The sequence below is a fragment of the Pongo abelii genome, chromosome 13 (genome assembly GCF_028885655.2).
Source record: "Pongo abelii isolate AG06213 chromosome 13, NHGRI_mPonAbe1-v2.0_pri, whole genome shotgun sequence".
NCBI lineage: Eukaryota > Metazoa > Chordata > Mammalia > Primates > Hominidae > Pongo > Pongo abelii.
In genome coordinates, this window is record NC_071998.2 from 98,825,036 (window position 1) to 98,840,679 (window position 15,644).

General features: G+C 46.4%; 1 long non-coding RNA gene across 2 annotated transcripts in view; it reads left to right on the forward strand.

The window, feature by feature from the left end:
• The first annotated feature begins 751 nt into the window (after nucleotides 1-751).
• The window catches only part of LOC129047981 (uncharacterized), a 73,462-nt gene continuing 58,569 nt past the window's right edge, over nucleotides 752-15,644 (forward strand). For both annotated transcript variants that reach the window (XR_010136576.1, XR_008509933.2), the window contains exon 1: nucleotides 752-853. This is a non-coding gene — a long non-coding RNA (uncharacterized LOC129047981). The remainder of the gene's footprint in view (nucleotides 854-15,644) is intronic.

Consider the following 15,644-nt stretch of genomic DNA (forward strand, 5'->3'; position numbering starts at 1 on the left):
ATTTCTCAAGATATCTATATATCTATGTATTTCCAGCTCCTAAATATATTTATATATCTTTATATCTATATACAGCGAAGATGGTTCATATAAATAGATATATACGCACGTACACACACACTGTATATATATATGTATATATGTATATATGTATATATGTGTATATATGTATATATGTATATATGTGTATATATACGTATATATGTATATATGTATATATGTGTATATATGTATATATGTATATATACGTATATATATATTTCTCCTTTTCCAGCTTTTCCAGTTACCTGCACACACACACACAGACGTACATAAGCATCTCGTATATAGAGTTTTCTCTTTCTTAAGCTGCCATACCTCAGCAGTCACTGGACACCCCCACATGGCTGTCAGGGCCAGCAAAGCTGTATCCCCTTGGAGAGGCAGAAGAAATTCACAGTCCCCTTATAAAATCTCTCACTTGCCTTGCACTTAGGGGATGTCAAAAGTGTTCTCTCTCTGCCAGCTCCTCACTTTCCATACCCCCTTGAATCTCACGTATTTACCACCTTGTTTTTTTCTTCTTTTTTTCTTTACAGTTTTTCAACAGGGCCTTTGTTTTCATCAAATGAGCATTTTAATGCGTAGTTCAAGAGAAATTCAGTCCGTATGTTTCAGATTCATTTACAGTTAAATCATCAGTAGTTTTGCAATCACAATTTGGCAGCCAGGAGATCTTGGAGGCTTTTTTTTTTTTTTTTTTTTTTTTTTTAGGCCCTTTGACTTGGAGTCAAGATGTGCTGTACAGTTTGGTGCTGAGTGCTCTGGACGCCCCAGCAGGGCCGGAGAAAATCTGCAGAGGCAGCAGCAACTGGTAGGTGGAACAGGGGTTTGGACCTGCGGACTGTGCTTGCTTCTTTACCATGTGCTCAAAGGCCACTTATCTGAAATGAACTGTGCATCGTCACCCTGGGCTTGGCTTCTCCATCTATAGACTAGGGTGTTACCTACACTTATGAACGTCTTTGTGCTTCATTCCTTTTATCTTGAAAATGGGGACAACAGTAATAGGCTATGAAGGATGCATAAGCTATTTAGGGAAAATGCTTAGTACTTGGCCTTGTAAGAGTTCTATATGGCTGGGCACAGTGGCTTACGCCTGTAATCCCAGCACTTTGGGAGGCCAAGGTAGGGAGGATTGTTTGAGCACAGGAGTTTGAGACAGCCTGGGGAACATCGTGAGACTCCCATCTCTACAAAAAATAAAAAAATTAGCTAAGCATGATGGCATGCCCCTGTGGTCCCAGCTACTTGGGAGGCTGAGGTAGGAGGATCTCTTGAGCCCAGAAAGTAGAGGCTGTAGTGAGACCTGTTTGCACCACTGCACTCCAGCCGGGGTGACAGAGCAAGACCCCGTCACAAAAAAGAAAAAAAAAAGTTCAATAACTCAATGACAGTTACTATTGTTCACATTCCTGCCAGTTGGGTAGAAAATTGCCAATATTGAGGACACTTTGTATGTGCCAGGTGCTGTACTAGCTGCTTTTAACTCAGTTCTAATGAGAATCCCACCTTGTCTCCTACCTCTGCCTCTTACCTTGCTGAGTATCTTTTCTTCTCTGCATGATTCTCTCTTCTCTTGACTTTCCTGACTGGCTGCAAGTTCACACAGCTCTGTTGCAGGTCTCCTCTTTTCTGTTTCCATACACTCTCCTTAGGCAGATGCATCTTTTTCTATAGATTTAACAACTTCTATGCTGTATTTTCATCCTCAACTTCTTCCCTGAGTTTAGGCCCATATATTCATATTCACTTGGATGTTGCCAGGGGCCTTTACTCAATAGACCCAAAGCAACATGCTTGACCTCTCTATTGTCCTCCCCACCTCCTCCGTCTCCAACAAATGGTCCTGTGTGCTTGATTCCTTGCCCTGGCTAATGCTATCACCACCCAACTAGTTACCTGATCCCGGGCACTCATCTTGATGACTCTTTCTGTTTAACCACCAGTCTAATAAATGACCAAGTCCTGTTGATTTTATGGATTTCAGGCTTTTTGAATTTGCCCCTTCCTCCCAGTTTCCACAGTTCAGCAACTCAGGCTTTGGCAGTTCTCCTAATGGCAGCAGCAACAGCCCCTCTCTTATCTCCTGGCTTCCAGCATTGCCCCCTTGGAAGTGTGTCTTCCACTTGCATCTGGGTGAGCTTCTGAGACAGGCTAGAATTCGCCACTCCTCTGGCTGCAAACTGTTTATACAATTAATAGCCAAACTCCTGACTTTGACATTCAATGCTTGCTGCTGCCTATCCCTAAGTTACTGACCCACCCTCATCCTTGGTCTCATCTCCTGCCGTTAATTAAAACATAACAGTCTGGTAATCCCTGGGTGGGTCCTGAAGCCACTTTCTGAATGATTGTACTGGGGTGACATTCCAGATCTATTTGCTGTTTTATAAACTCAGGACATTGGGGAGATAATGGAGTAGGGGTGCCTCACTGTGCTACCTCCAGCTGACCCACATCATTGCCTGCCTGCCAAGCAGAGCTCTGCAGACGAACTGCAACCCAGCTTCTGCAAGGGACCGCAGATGCTGGTTTTCACTGGCAGCGCAAGTCAAAGGAAGTATGATGGTACTCTCTGGGGATAAGTTGTGGCACTTCAGGATTTGTTGAAGGACAGGAGCTGGCTCTGGGCAGCTGAGGCAGGCCTTTTGACCTGCTCTTCCCTCATCACTAGGACTGGAGCAGAAGAGAAGCATCCTTGAGTCTCAGCAGAGCTCGTCGGTAGTCAGTAGGGTGGCTGTGAATTTGTAGTGGGAGGCTGACCTGCAGAGATGGATATCAGCTCTCTGCTTTCTTTCAGCCAGGACCAGGCACCCCACTCTGCTCACCCCACATTTTTATGCCAAGAGGAGAGAGATTGAGATTGACTATGGTCAAGTGCCTTCAATGAGCCTAGCTCCATGACAATGGCACATGAGTGTAACCAGAACCCAGAATGTTCTCATAGAAACATGGTGGTGGCCCGGTTGGCATGGTGGTGCATGGCTGTAATCCCAGCATTTTGAGGGGCTAAGGCAGGAGGATCCCTTGAGCTCAGAAGTTTGAGACCAGCCTGGGCAACATAGCAAAACCCCATCTCTACAAAAATTAAAAAATTAGCTGAGTGTGGTGGTGCATGGCTGTAGTCCTAGCTACTCAGGAGGCTGAGGTGGGAGGATTGCTTGGGCCCAGGAGGTTCAGGCTATAGTGAGCTGAGATTATGCCACTGTACTCCAGCCTGGGCAACAGAGCAAGACTCTGCCAAAAAAAAAAAAAAAAAAAAGGAAAGAAAGGGAAGAAAGGAAGGAAGGAAGGAAGGAAGGAAGGAAAAGAGAGAAGAACGTGGTGGCCCATGTCACCTGCTTCAGAATGTAGAACAAAATAGGATTAGAGTTTCTGACTGCTACAAAACTCTTCTGCAATTTCTTCTGGAAGATGTGCCCAGGACAGTCATACATGTTAGTGGACCAGGGAAAACCAAGCTGGGTGGACAGGAAAGCCCTGGAGTGAAATAACCTGAATGTCTTTTTCTGTCTCCAGTGGCAGTTGGCTTGCTCTGGTTGCCCACTCAGCTTTTCCCCTGGACTCCAGAGGCCTGGTACATGCATATCTCCAAGAGAGTATAAACCAAGGAAAATCGACGTCTGTGTAAACTATTGAGGAATCATGGAGAGGGAGAGATGAATTCTACCTGGGGTGGGGCAAGGATTGGCGAAGAAAGGGACATTTACATCGGGTTATGGAAGAGGAATAGGAGTTTTATGGGCAGAAAATAGGGAAAAGCATTCACTGCAAAGACAAAAACATGTGAAAAATCATGTTTAAAAGCCAGTAAATGGGCTCACCCTAAGGGAAGAGTGGGGAAGATGAAGCTAGAAAGAGCCCCGCAGGGTGAAGGGCCAGAAGGTATGGGGGCTGAGAAGACTGGGCACTCTCCTTATCATGCCAAGAGGTGCTAGACTGGTGGAATAAATTTTCCTGCAGCAGTTTCAAGTTGACTCGAACCCTGGCCTTTTCACCCTGGGCCCTATGCCCTTTTATTTTCTGTCTTCCTCCCGCCCTCAGAGTAATTTCAAATAGGTCTCATCTAAGTGAGTAAACATCTCCAATTCAGGCACCCTTCCAAGAAAACGAAAAACACAAAACAAAACAGAAACCTGGGGATTTTACTACTTGGAGCGTGGAGGGAAGAGGCATGCCCAGGCAGGAACCCAGCTCCAGACAGCTTGGGTGGGACAAGAGGGCTGATCAGAGACGCTGGGATTCCCACTTGGGAGACCAGCCCTAGGGCTCTCCTTGCATTGCTTCTCTTTTTCAGGGGAAAAGAAATCTCAGAGCAAATATTTGTCATGAAAAGGAAATTTTGGCCGGCCTCAGAAATCACAGATAATTAAGAGATATGATTTATCATTGGTGATGTTTCCCCGTCATGGCCAGAGTATGAGTAAGTGTTTTTCAAGCTGCTTGGCCTTAAACTCAGCGGCGGCTGCTGGGGAAGGCTCTTCTTGCACTGTCGTCGCTCTGTCGTCGTTGGGACACAGGCAGGGGCTGGGCAGAGGCTAGGCAGAGACCTCTGGGTCTTGCCAGTAATAGTTCTCTGGTCTGTGAGCCCTGCCTGCCGAGGGAGAATGGCCTGGCAGAATGGAGGGAACGCTGGCTTTGAAGCAAGGCAGACCTAGGTGGGCTTCCTTCCTCTGTCATGGCCTCCAGCAACTTCCTTAGCTTCTCTGAACCTGTTTCCCCCTTTGTGGAGTTAACACAGAGGTTCTCAAATGAAGCAATTTTGCCTGCCACCCCAAGGGACACTTAGCAATGTCTGGAGACATTTTTGTTTGTCACACTAGGAGTAAGGGTACTGGTGGTATCTGGTGGGTTGGGGCCAGGGATGCTGTCACATGTCCTGCAATGCACAGCATAGCCCTCCACAACAGGGTCCTGTCTGGCTTCGATTGTCACTAGGGCTGAGGTTGAGAAAGCCTGAGTCACAGCAATGACACAGACCTCAGAGTTGCTGAGAAGATCACGTGAGATCATCTATCTGTACTGCCTGACACAGAGTGAGCCCCAGATAAATGGGATAAATAGAAGTTTAAAAAGTGGCTGCTAAAGTCATTTCTCCAAAAGGTTATAAGGCCACCAGTCTGGGGTAGTTCTGAAGGAGAGATGCCAGCCAGGAAGAGAAGAAGGCTAACCAGACCTACTCTCTCTAAAGATTCTCCCTCACACCCTCCCTTTCTTCCTTCTTTTCCTTCCTCCTCCTTCAAATGTTTACCGAGCACCTATTAGCAGCTAGAAATGGGATATAGTAGGGAATAGAACAAAAAGCTTGCTGTCCTCATAGAACTTTCATCCTAGTGAATTTCCCACAAATGAATAATATACATTATGATATGCCAAATGGCAAAAAAAAATTTTTAATCCTATTAAAAAAAAACCTGATAAGGGGCATAAACAGGGGTGCTGGGGTGTATGTGTGTAATCGCAGTAGGTGGGAGCAGGGCTTTGAGCAGAGGACTGGAGGACATGCAGGCGAGAGTCCACCAGAGTCAGCGTCTATTCAGATCCCAGAGCTCCGTTCCTTGTCCGGAGGGCAGCTCCCAGCCCTTCTCAGATGGCCGGGCTGCTTTTGGCCAGGGTTGAGCGGTCCTGCGCCAGCTCTCTCAGTGTGGAGCGTTTCAGGGAGCACGGGGTAGATCACTCTGCCTGTCGGCCCGCCCTGAGCTGACCACAAGGGTGTTTGCAAAGGAAGGGTGGGGGGTTTCGCCGATTAGGGTCCGTGTGCTCAGGCCCTGGCTTGAAGGAAACCTGGCTGGGCGCCCAGGGGGTGAGTTGCTGGCTCTTGGTCTGCCTGGAGGGGCCTGGGGCTGTTTGTACTCCACCCCGGGTCCTGGCAGCTGACTCAGGGCTGCCTGCCATAGCAGAGGCAAGGCCAGCTTCCAACTTCAGGAGGAGTGTGTCTGCAAGTGGGGCCTTTGCCATGGTGGGTGGGGGAGTGAGAACATTAGAAAAAAAGAAAAGATGCCACCTGTAACTACCTTCTTCTCGGATCCTCAGGGCTTTTCCCCACTGTGCCTCCTTGAATGCCTGGGAGAGATCGTAAGGAAGTAGGATCGACAGGACTGGGTGTCTGTAGGGTGAAGAGATGCAGGGTCTTGAAGCCAGAGAGATGGGGGAGGTCAAAACTCTTTCCACTTTATCATCACTTGTTTCCATTTAGCAAAAGTCTTTGCTGAGCAGTCCCCGCATGGCCAGCACTGGACTAGACAATGGTATCTGTCTTGTTCCCAGCGGCACCCTGCGTGCCTAGCACAGAGCTCTACAGACAGTGGGGGTGCAATGAGTAGTTGGGGAATAAATATTCAGGGCATGTGGATTATCTGGAAGAGAAAAGACAAATGGCAGGCCACCATCGTCTGGGTCACCTGAGTTGGGTAGCTAAGATTACGCATAAGGTGAGAGTTTGGAGAGGTGTCTCAGAGAGGAGAGGCAGGGCTGAGGCAGGTGGAGAGCGATCTGGAGGCAGGTCTAGGAAGCGGTGAGGGTGCCTTTTCCTGGAACCATTGCAACTGATGGTTAGGCCAGAGATTTAGGGCAGAGCCATCACCAAAATGAGGAGACGGGGGAGGACACGAAGGCTTTCAGAATAGGGAGTGAATGAAGACGAAAGGACTGTTCCTGGCTCCACGCCTCTGCTCATAGTGTTCACCTTGCTTAGGGATCCCGCCCATCTCCACTCTGCCAGTTCCTGGATTCACGCAGTCTCAAGTTTTGGAGGAATCTTTTTTTTTTTTAAGACAGAGTCTCACTTTGTAGCCCATGCTGGAGTGCAGTGGGGTGATCCTGGCTCACTGCAACCTCCACCTCCCAGGTTCAAGTGAGTCACATGTCTCAGCCTCCCAAGAAGCTGGGATTACAGATGCCCACCACCATATCTGGCTAATTTTTAAATTTTTTTTAGTACAGACAGGGTTTCACCATGTTGGCCAGGCTGGTCTCAAACTTTTGAAGGAAGCTTAAAGGCTACCAGGTCCGTCCTCAGCAGCACCCCCTCCAGTTGCTTCTCCACCATCCCCTGGGGTCTGTTGTTCAGAGTATGCTTGACATCTGTAGGGATGGGGTGCCCTCTGCCACCCCACATTGCGGAACAGAGATTGCAAAATGTTGACCTGAGGCCATATCTGTCTTTCAGACAGGATTTGTTTAGTTTTCTATGTGTTTAAACAATTTAAACATTATTCTTCAGTATTTAAAAATCAGATTTTACACCCAGAAATATAAATAATTTCTGGCTTATCTTGACATGGAAAGATCTGGCCACACTGGGTCCACATTCTCAAATGGCAAGAGTTGGCTGAAGCTGAAGCTGAGGAGAAGCTGCCCCTTTAGATGAAGCATGTGTTCTGCGGTTTTCTGCTCTCTCCACCTCTTCCTATTAAGCCCACCCTGCTTTCCTCATTTGCATAATCTGCCTGGTGTCTGTAGCCTTTGGGGCTTATGAATAGGGAATTTGAATAGGAATTGGAATCAGTCAAATGTGAGTGCAAATTCTGACTGCCACTTGCCAGCTATGGGTCAGTGACCTGACCTGAGCCCCAATTTTCTCATGTGTAAAATGGGAATCATAACTCTCACCTCTTGGAGTTTTGCGAATTAAATGCAATGATGTATTTACAGTACCTAGTGGAATTTCTGGACAGCATAGGTAATTTATGGCAGCTCTGATTTTTGTTATTATTCCTTTACTCCCTCAATTTATCTGGATTTCAGAGGTCCCTCCTGTGTAGAGTCTTCCTGACTTCCAAAGAGGTGAGAGGAGTTAGTGCCTGGCATTTCTGTGGCCCTGGATGTCCAAAGCCCTTTTGCACAGACTCACAGATCACATTCGTGCCATGCCCTCTGCCCGTTCCTGCTCCCAGCTCCTCGATGCCACTTGCTGTTGTCGTCATTCTGCATTTTCTCCCTGCGTTGCCTTCCTGGTCAGAACTCAGTCCCCCTCCCCATGCCTGGCATAGTGTTGTGGGCAAGGTCTGCAGGCCGCAGGCTTGTCAACATGGAGACATCTCCCTTTCCAGAGAGGCAGGGGCTTTCATGGGAAAGAGCCTTGGGGTCAGAAAAACCTGGTTTTGTTCCAGTGCTGCCACTTTCTACTCCTGCAACTTGGGTCAAGTTATTTCTAAGCCTCAATTTACTTGTCTACAAAGTGGAGCTACGAAGACATAGCTCCAGGGTTAGCAAGAGAATTAAATGAGAAAATACAGCACCTAGTGCCAGTTGCTACTTACTGAGGGCCGATCTCTTCTGCTTCCTCCATCTAACTGCTCCAGAACTTGATAAGCTGCTTAAGCAGCTACCATTTTCAAAGCACCTCATTTGTGCTAGGAGGGTTGCTGTCAGCTCCCATCACGCAGTGATGACTCTGAGCAGCCCCTGCCCTCAGGGAGCTCCAGCAATGGGTCCAGCACCCAATTCCTGCTGCACTGTGAGGATTAAGTGCCCCTCTCCAGGGCTCAAAGAGGGTTTTGCACAAAGCCTTGGCTTTTCCCAGTTGAGAAAGCAGAACAAGGCCAGGAGGCATGGGAAGCGATGGGTGCTCTGGTTGATCATAGGAGCTTCTCTCTCCAGAGGAGCAGGGTGGCAGGATGCCCAGGGTGGTGGGAAAGCCTTAGGTCTCCTGTTCTGGAGATGAACAGGGCTTCTTCCTGAGAACTCTGGATGCAGCCCAAAGCCTGCTCTGCCTTCCCTGCAGGCCAACAAGGCCCGGAAGATGAGCACAGCTCTGCCTTGGGCACGTCTGTACCTGGCAGGACCTTCCTTTCCTTCTCCTCGGAGCCTGGTTGGGGGCACCAGCAATATCTGCCGGGAAATATCCTGGTGGCAGACATAGGCCAGGAATATGATGGAAAGGCCCATAGAATTTGAAGAAGTTCCGGGAAGAAAACTGGTGTGTTCCGGCAAGTGTTTTGCATTTTTTTTGTTTTTCTCTTTGATAGGAAAAGCACGCAGTTGGATTTTTCTTTGGCAGTTCTTTCCTTCTCAAAATATGAAGCTCTGGGAGGGGGCGCTACATGGGCCTGGAATCTGTGTGGTCCCTGAGACCTTTGGGAGTGTGTGAGGCAAGAACATGGAATGAACTTGCCGTTCTGATAGAGTTGCACGTGTCAGGGAGTTATCCTATCAATTAATACAGATAATAATATCATGTATTGTGTGCTTACTACGTGCTGGCACTGTGCTAACCGTTATTTTTTAATATTTATTTATTTGTTTATTTATTTGGGACCAGGCTGGGCTGCAGTGGCCCAATCTCAGCTCACTGCTACCTCCATCTCCCAGGTTCAAGGGATTCTCATGCCTCAGCCTCCCATGTAGCTGGGATTACAGGCATGAGCCATTGCACCTGGCTAATTTTTTATATTTTTTAGTAGAGACGGGGTTTCACCATGTTAGCCAGGCTGGTCTCGAACTCTTGGCCTCAAGTGATCCGCCCGGCTTGGCTTCCCAAAATGCTGGGATGTCAGGCATGAGCCACCAAGCCTGGCCTATTTATTATTATTTTTTCCAATTTATGTTTATGGCTGGCCGCAGTGGCTCACACCTGTAATCCCAGCACTTTGGGAGGCCGAGGCGGGTGGATCACAAGGTCAGGAGATCGAGACCATCCTGGCTAACATGGTGAAACCCCGTCTCTACTAAAAATACAAAAAATTAGTCGGGCGCAGTGGCGGGCACCTGTAGTCCCAGCTACTCGGGAGGCTGAGGCAGGAGAATGGCGTGAACCCGGGAGGCAGAGCTTGAAGTGAGCCGAGATCACATCACTGCACTCCAGCCTGGGCGACAGAGTGAGACTCCTTCTCAAAAAAAAAAAAAAAAAAAAAAAAATGTATTTTTATTTATGTATTTATTCCAAAATTTTTTTAGAGTTGAGGTCTTGTTCTGTTACCCAGGCTAGAGTGCAGTGACATGATCATAGCTCACTGCAGATTTAAATTCCTGGGCTCAAGTGATCCTCCTCCCTCAGCCTCCCAAGTAGCTTGAGCTACAGGCACATGCCACCATGCCCTGCTCTGTGCTAATCTTTTTACTTGCATTATCCCTTTTCATTCACACAACAATGAAGGAAATGTGATCATGCTCATTTTACAGGTGGGAGAACTGGGGATTTAAACAGTTGAGTGGTCCCAGAACAACAGAGTTGGCAAACCAAGTTTGATCCCTGAGACTACACACTTAACTGCTTAGCTAGAACCGTTTGAAAGGCTCAACCACTCAGTGAGGGAAGTCAGTAATTCTGGTGTTTCCTATTTTGAGATTCAAAACGATACAGTAATTTGCTGAAGCCATACAAAGGAATGCTTTGTAGAATTGCTCTGATTCCTACTTTCTTGGGGAATAACTATTGGGAAGCAGATCAAGCTGCATTTGAAGAAGTAACTAGAAAGTGCTCCCATTTATTTTTTGTTTTAAGGGTTTCAGTGGCTCCTGTTTGCCCGAGGCAAAAAACAGAGCTCCTTGGAGTGCCCTTCACAATTGCCACAATCCAATGTACTTTCTGCACTTGTCCCTGTCGATTGCACTTCATGCTCACACTCTAGCTTCATGGAAAAGGTGATTCTACCTTTGTGTCCTGGGGCAGGCTCGTAAGACACACTGCACATTGTGATGACCTGCATCTCTTCTCATACACACGCATAACAGAGAAGTCAACAGAGGACTCAACTCCTTCAGGGAAGAGACCAACTGAGTCATATTTGCTTCTTCATTCTGCTCCCAGCACAGAGCCTGGCACAGAAAACACATGCTCCATGCCTATGTTGAGAACGCATAAATGAATGAATGAATCAAAGAGTGTGTGTGTGAGAGAGAATGAATGAATGGGATGAATGAGGATGGAGTAGCCCTCTTCTTTTAACACCATTTCTAATACCAAACCAGGCCAGAGACTTTTGCCATCTGCAAGTATAGACTCCAGGAGAGTGAGGTCAGGAGAGGAGAGGTGAGAGCTGAAAGCCTTTGTTTCATCTTGGAAAGGTAACAGTGAAAATTTGCATCCCGAGTTACAGTTCATAAACCACACCAGCAGGCCTCATCTTATTTCTCTTCATAAAGGAGAAGGAAGCTAAGATAAAGTGTATAAACTTCAGGCTCCAAGAGGGTGCTGAGCAGAGGGGATGCTCCATTTCTTCCCAGCTCAGGACACCCATGTGGTGTGGGAAAGACATCTCTGTGATCCAGGGAAACAGCCAGGGGTGGAGCCAAAAATTAAAGTGGGCAGGAGAACTTGTGGGTAGTTGGAGAGAAGAGAGAAGATGTCCAGAACTTGGCTTGAATCTCGCCCATGTGCCAGCTTTTGAGTGTGGAGTTTTACTTATAATCTCTCATGAGTCTTCAAAACCATCTCATGAATCCTCAAAACCATCTCATGAGGAAAGGATTACAGTTGACCTTTGAACCACATGGGTTCGAGCCGCGCACATCCCTCTGCCCACACTTACATGTGAATTTTCTTCTGTCTCTGCCACCAAGAGGCAGCAAGACTAACCCCTCCTCTTCCTCCTCCCTCCTCAGCCTACTCAATGTGAAGACAATAAGGATGAAGACCTGTAAGATGCTCCACTTCCACTCAGTCAATAGTCAATATATTTTGTTTTCCTTATGATTTTCTTAATAATGTTTTCTTTTCTCTTGCTTATTTTACTGCAAGAATATAGTATTTAATACATATAAAATACAAAATATGTATTAATTGGCTGTTTATGTTATTGGTAAGGCTTCTGGTCAACAGTGGGCTATTAATAGTTACGTTTTTGGGGTGTCAAAAATTATACAGATTTTTGACTGGTGCCCCAACACCTACGTTGTTCAAGGGTCAATGATCTTTTAGACAATGCTCACCATGAAAGGAAAATAAATCTTGGCACCCCAAACTCACCAAGCTGAAGGCAAAAGTTAAGCTGGGAACTGGGTCATGCAAACCTGCCTCCAAGTTTTGTTCCTAAATAAGATGGGTACAAAGATGAAAAGCTACATAAAGATGAAAAGCTACAAGGAAATTCCCGGTGGTCCCCAAGATCTTTACCCTAAAGCATTTCTGTTAAAGCTCAATGTGGCAATTTGTTAATAAATAGATAGCTTATCTTCACAGGTGTGGCAATACAGGATAGAACTATAAGTCATCCCTCTACCCACCTGAAACCAATGCATATCTGATTGTTTCCTCTGCCCTATTGTCTATGTTATCTTACATAAAAATGCAGATTCACTGAGCCAGACTAAGGCATGAATGACTGTTTTCCCCTCCCCGCCTCTCACATGAAAATTGTGTATTCTCAATTTCTCACCCTTTCTTCTTTAAATATTGAAGCCCTCAAAATCATATTTGGAGAAAGGCATAGACCTATCTCTTGGGTATCTTTTTTTTTTTGGAGATGGAGACTTGCTCTGTCACTCAGGCTGGAGTGCAGTGGCATGATCTTGGCTCACTGCAATCTCCACCTCCCTGGTTCCAGCGATTCTCCTGCCTCAGCCTCCCAAGTAGCTGGAGTACAGGTGTCCACCACCATGCCCAGCTAATTTTTTGTAGTTTTAGTAGAAATGGGGTTTCACCGTGTTGACCTGGCTGGCTTCGAACTCCTGATCTCAGGTGATCGGCCCGCCTCAGCCTCCCAAAGTGCTGGGATTACAGGCATGAGCCACTGCGCCCAGCCTGGGTATCCTTAACTTAGGCAAATAAACCACCTAAAATGACTGAGACTTGTCTCAGTCACTTTCCTTGATTGACATCACTCACACATGAGGTGATTGAAAATCTAAAGGTTTAAGTAATTTTCTACCTGAAAATGTAAATAAAAGGGGTTACATTCAGAGCTGTCTGACTCGAAGCTGCTTGTTTTTAATTCTCCATGGCTCCCTTGTGCACCCTTGGTGATGGATTAACTAATCCAACCAATTCTTTCTTTGATTCTACTGCATGGAGACACAAAGATAGAGAAGGCCTGCTGGTGACTGACAGTGTTTGTGTGCTGGGAATGGAGAGTTGTGGAAAATGGATAGGTAAACAGATTTTTCCTACAAGGTGCCAGCCATAAGCAAAACAGGATGTGGGAGCACTGGGTGGAAACACAGAGCAACTTAGCCTGGGATGTTGTTGAAGCCTTCATGGAGGAAGTGATGATGGTGTGGGTCCTTTCAAGAAGCTTAATGGTGAGCCAAGCACCATGCTGGGCAAAGTGCTCTCCCAGGCTAGTGAGGAAAATGAGGGAATGAGAAAGGAGGATGAGGAGGGCTTTGATGGTGATGAGTCAGATGCGGGCACAGCCTTGGTAGTAGGTGGGTTTTAGTCCATGCTCCGAGATGCCCAGTTTTTCATGAGAAAGAAAAGCACGTATGCCCACCCAGAGGAATGATTGTAAGACAGGCCAAGAATATTGAGAGCAGAATGCACAGCCAACACAAACTTGGCTTTATGCTCTTCTTTCTATGGGGATTTCTCTCCCTTTCCCTGCCTATCGTTCAGTGAGCAGAACAGAAATGTGTTCAGGCACAGGAGGAGGATGAACTGCACACCAGTTGAAGGGAACAGTATGGGGTAGAGCAGAGTAGCACAAAAGAGCATGCACATTGTGAGTCTGTGTAAGTTAGCTTTTGCTGTATAACAAACCAACTCAAAGCTTAGTGACTTAACCAATATTTATCATTTTTTAGAATGATTTTTTGGGTTAAGTGAGTGATTCTCCTGGTCTAAGTGAGCTTAGCTGTTGCTGGAAGGTCTGGGATGGTGTTACCCACATGTTTGAGGCCTCAGCTGAGATCTCTTTCCACATGGGCCTTATCCTTAAGGAGTCTAGCTAAGGTTAGTAACCATAGTGGCTGGAGGGGCTTGCAGAAAGAAATAGCTTTCAAGCTTTTGCTTGCTTCACATTCGCTAATGGTCCCATTGGCCAAAGACAGTTTCATGGCCTACTGAGATTCAAGAGGCAGAGAAATATGTTCCACTTCTTAATATAAGGAGCCACAACTCACACTACAGGTATGGGAAGGATTTATGGGTGGGAAATCCAGTGTTCTTTCTGCATATGGTGATGGTAGAGAAGAGGAAACCAAAGAGACAAAGGCACATCCTGATGGGCCTTGAATGCCAAGTGAAGGGCTTCAACTTTATTTCGTAAGCATTGAGCGTTCCTGAAAAGATTTAAGCAGGCCAGCTTTGGATTTAAAAAACCCATTCCAGTGGCTGTAAGAAGGTTGGATTGGAAAAAGGTAAAATTCAGGGAAAGGACCCATTAGGCCATCCACAGTTCAGGAACAGGGAGTCAAGGCCTGAACCAAGACTGTCACTGAGCTCTTTGAAAGCAGGGCCATAAGTTCCTCATGTTTTTAGCCCATGTGTAGCACAGTGCCTGGTCTTGAGTTGGTATTCACCGAATGCTCAAATGAATGTTATACGGAGAGCAGAGTGTGGACTGCCAGATGGTTTGGAGGTCGGATGACCAGGGCTTTTCTGATAGGCAACAACAGATAGAAAGAAGAATGAGATGGATGTGAGTGTTCAGAAATTTGTTCATGTCAGCTGAGGAGGTGAAGGCTGGGTGCAGAGTCAGAAGCCAGTTACAAGGACTTGAGATGCACATCTCTCTGTCCAGCTTCTATCACCTCCTTCATGTCAAGGACACTCTCTAACATGAACTTGGGCAACTCTCTTCATTCACCAGAGCCTCTGTTTCCAAATTCTTTAAAACAGAGATGGTAACTCGAGGACCCTGGCAATGCCAGTAATATACTCTGAAGAGAAACTATGAGAGAACTCCACATAAAGGGCGGACATCACTGATGCCCTCTCATTAAGGCTGAGCATTATTGGACAAACCTACCCACATGAAGGGCAGGCTGGGAGGAATGGAGCAGGTTCTTTTTTTTAGTGAAGAAATTTTCCATTGGGAGCTTCGTGGAAATGATGCTCAATGCCTTTACCACTCTGCCTTTCCAAAGCATGTTAGTCTCCCTCATGAGAGAATCTATGTAATGTACTGGTGACGTAGGCATCATCAAGGCCTATTATGCCCATTTCCCAGATGACGGGCATCCCATTGGAGGTGGCAGTGATTGGCAGAAAAATTACAGGCAAAGGCTAGGTCAGAACTCTGAAGCCTGAATTATGCCCTGAAGGTCATGGCCCTTCTCCAGCAGTAGCTCCAATACAGGCTTCTCAAGTTTACCCGACTCTAGCGCTAACCAGCTTTTCAGAGTCCTTTCTCTCCAATAGTCATCTTTGTGTAAAGAGGCGAAAAGCAAATGTTCCAAAGAATGAAAAGGCTCTTCTATAAAGGGATTTGTATGAGATCAAAAGGGTTTCTAACTGGGACAGACCTGCAAGCTTGGAGTGCTGTGCTTTTCCAGCATGTGCTGTAATGAATACATACACTGAACATTACATATCATCTGCATATTAGTGACCCAATGCACAATTCATATGGTAATGCCATTAATTGCATATTACCTAGGCTGCTTAATGAACATTACATAGGTTTTTAATGGATGTAGTTATTATAATTGAGTTCAATTATATCCCTGCCATGCATATGAGGTCAATAGACTAGCTTGACCCCACGGGGTCTGGGAGAAAGGAA